Raw genomic sequence first — 4,110 nt, forward strand, 5'->3', positions numbered from 1 at the left:
TAACTGAAGCCTTTCCTCCAGGTCTACTAATTGCCATGCACTGAGTATGCCCTGCAGGCCTTATATGATCTGTAGGATCAGTAATCAAAATGAGTAAATTTTTGCTGTACAGTTGTCTCTATTTTAGTATTAAAAACATTTAGAATGGAAAAAATAGGATTCGAAAATTATCTAATGAAAAGAAGCCCTAAATATTTGGAATAATTAGCATCTGTGTTTATTTTTTAGGAGAAAATATTTTTGTAACATGTGTAATGTACTTGATTCCTAGGTGATCATTTCAGTAGTAGTAATTTTATTTTATTTTAGTATATTTTAATATTAAATTTTCCTCAGTACAGAATAGCAATAAAATTCTTAGTAAGTATGTTATACATGCAGTTATTTACTCTGGTTTCTTCACACTGCCTGATCCTACCTAATATTATTTCCAAAGAATAGATGAAAAGACTGACAGAGTGGAGGTGTTAAATAATACTGGGGTGATTTATCCACCCCACTATTCACTAGCTATTTTGCATTTGAATGATAAAGGAATGCTGGAGCTTATTGAGACTTCTTGTGCCATTGAGCATGGAAGAAGTAGCAGAGACTGCTTTTCCTGGTTTTCAAATACGTATCTTAGTATACGTCTCCTAATTTCAGAATAATTATGATATTTGGTGGTTTTCACCTACAGTTACAGGAGAATCTCACTCTTCACTGGAAAAGTGTTTTTAAAGAAGGATTGAAAATATGAAGATGGTTGCATCTTGAAGACCCAAAAATGGAAGGCAAAATAAAGTACTTTATTACTATTTGAAATCATATCTTTGTTTAATGCCATTCTCGGCTTTTTGTGTGCTTGGTTCATGGTTTGTGCAGGATTAGGGCTAGCAAGCCCAACTTTCAAAGTGATCTAGGGAACCAACTGTAGTCTATTCTAATTCTGAATAAGTCTCACTCTTATTCCAAAAAAAAAAAATCAAATTCATGGTGTGGACTTGAGTAGCGAGAATTTATCCTACATTATTTGCAAATAAAAGCATATATGTATGTATTTGATGGCTGGTTAAAGGAACAGTTTGTGCTGCCTCTGTCATTTATTACTGAAGTATAGTGTAAACCCTGTTGCCATGGAGTAGCAATGCATATCAATTTCAGACAAATTTTAGTGTATGAAAAGTATACTAGGTCAGCTCTAAAACAGAGGAGGGACCTATAAGCAAGAAGAATGTAATAAGTCAGTCTTGAATTTGTACACAATTTACCTATTCTTTCATAGTGTGTCCTTTCAAAAAAGACAAATAGTGGTGTCCTGATGATACATTTCATCTAAATGAGATCACAATGTCCTCCAATCTTCCATAATAAAACTGAACTAGTATTGACTATCATGACTGCATAAAATTCATTGGTAACACTTGAAAAGTTCAAATGTCCTGTTCAAACACCAACCAATTGAAATTGTCTTTATCTGCAAGATATGCTGACATAAATGACAGAGAGAAAATTTCAGCAAAAGGAATGGTGTTGTTTTAGTATGAATTATGTACATTCTATTTCAACTTATCACCAGAGAGTTAAAATACTTGCTTTTTAGAAGCAGCAAACTCAGAAAATTCTAAATTTCCCTGTCCAAAAACAAAAAAAAAATTTTAAAAGTCTAGCAATTATATTCACTCTCTGTTGCTGCAAATCTTGAAAATAAGAATATCTTCACAGAATCTACTGTCACCATTCAGTTGAAATCCATTAATACTTTGATCCCTAGTATTAACTGTTATGTTGTCTCTTGCCTAAGATGTTAAAATTAAGGACTACTAGGCAGTAAAATGAAACAGGAATGCCTTTTACTAGTGTGGTCCATGCCCATCAGAACTTCATAAACATCAGTGAAACCTTTCAGATATATTTCCCCCTTGCACTAAGCGTGCATGGTGCTTCTGCCAGTACCATGTGTACCAGTGCACATCAGATCAGGAGGTGTACCCTGGAGTGGGAAGTCTGATGCACCTGCAGAGTAGCTACTGTGGTGGTCACTTTGTCTCGTCTCAAGCCGGCAGAGACAAGCATGCAGAAAATCAGGCTGAGAGAAAAAGAATACCCACAACAGGGTGATTTATGAGATTGCAGCCATTGAAACACATAGACGCATGTACAAAGAGTACTCCAAAATTTTATATTGGTATCTCCCCCACCTAGAGATAGCATGACAGTTGAATGAAATGAAAGGTAGGGTAAAAAAGGAAATGCAAATGCAGTGGTTCAGTATAGCTCAGTTTGTTATTTGGTGTTGACAAAACAAATGTAATACATATGATTTTCAAAGACTTTAGTCATTCTCCATGACTGCTACTTACTCTTTACTGAATGCAAATCTAATTTTCATAGCTGCCTACAATAATGTATATGCAGCTGTATCCAAACATACTTGGAATGCATTTATCAGGGTTGTCCTCGAACATTTTTTTCTTCCAAAATAGAAGGAAGAACTGAAACCAAAAATGTCATAACAGATGTTAAACAGCTGTTCTCAGTATCATGGAACACTGGCCAAAGGTTGTGATGCTGAAGAATAAAACTAAAAAGTAAAGTAACTGATGAGGCTGAAACTGAATCTCTTTTTTGAGGAATGCTTTCCTGTGGCTACAGACACTACTCTGAATTTCCTTATTTGTGTATTTTAAGGGAACGTTTTTCATTCCATCTGCCCATGCTGTCATCATCCTGCTTTTAACTATGATTAGATGGTTAGTTTGTAATACTCAATATTCACCTTCAGATGTGATCCAATGACACACTGCTGAGTTATTTATGAGAATGTTCAAGAGTCTCTTGGCTTCCTGAATATACATCGTCATCTGTGAAAAACAGATGAGGATGAAAAACAACAGGGTTTGTTTTTTTATCAGGGTATTGGTGTTTAGATGTAAGCCATGTCGTACATAAGAGTATGAAAAATTATTTTTTGAAAGTTATACTGGGGATTTGATCATATTTTTTTCAAATTTCAAAAAAATGTTACTCAATTGTTTCTTTAACAACCAGTTGGATTCTTATTTTGAATTCTTCTGCTTGCGGTTATTCATTAGGTAGTGTTATCTGTATTACAAAAACATATCTTAAACATCAAGGAAGTATTCTGAGAAGATGAATTAACTGAAAAAATAGAAAGAATTGTTGCTTTTTTGTATTAATAAGGAAATGTACTGATTAGATAATTCTTTTGGGATACTGTTGTAATTGATTTGAAAATATTTAATCGCTAATATCAGTGAAGTAATTATGTAAGATGGATTCTCTACTTTGATTGCTGCTTTCCTAGACAATAGTTTTCTAGTAATATGTGAATCAAATGGAAGGTCTATCTTGAAGGACTAAACCAGAAACGATTTCAGAAAAGGAGAGTCCTGTTTAGGACCAGACTGACTGCCTGGCCCAGCTGGCAGCAGACATCTATGTAATAGACCTTTAAGTCTGCTTGGGATGACAAAACACCTACCCTCTATCTTCATGTTTCGTGGACCTCCCATGACAAAATAATATCCCAATGAACATAGGACTTTTCACTATGAGTTGTCACTGTTGTGTTTCACATATAGTTTCCTGTATGATGAGGGAATGACTATTTGACTATTTTTATCAGATACGCTGCTAAAAATCAAAAGAGAAGAGTGTTATAAATTTACACAAATAGAAACTGCACCCATGTTGGTCCCTTCCTTCAGACTTGGAGGTTTCAGTGGCTTTATAGATTTACAGCTTCCTTATAGCTTCTCCATCTTAACAGATAGGAGCACAACAATAATTCAGAGGTACTGAGAAAGGGCGAGTGTTAAAACATTGAAGAAAGGGTAGATGCTAGGAGGTTTTATGTATAAAACCATACATTGCATGTACTCATATATATGACCTGAATCATAGAATAAGCTGAATTGGAAAGGGATTCATTAGGATCATCGAGTCCAAGTCTTATCCCTGCATAGGACCATCCCCATGAGTCACACCATGTGCCAGAGAGTATCATCCAGACACCTCTTCAACTCTACCAGGTTTGGTGCTGTGACCACTTCCCTGCAGAGTCTGTTCCAGTGCCCAACTACCCTCTGGGTGAAGAATCTTTTTCTA

Source organism: Lepidothrix coronata, unplaced genomic scaffold (assembly GCF_001604755.1).
Source record: "Lepidothrix coronata isolate B3197 unplaced genomic scaffold, Lepidothrix_coronata-1.0 Scaffold0, whole genome shotgun sequence".
Taxonomy (NCBI): domain Eukaryota; kingdom Metazoa; phylum Chordata; class Aves; order Passeriformes; family Pipridae; genus Lepidothrix; species Lepidothrix coronata.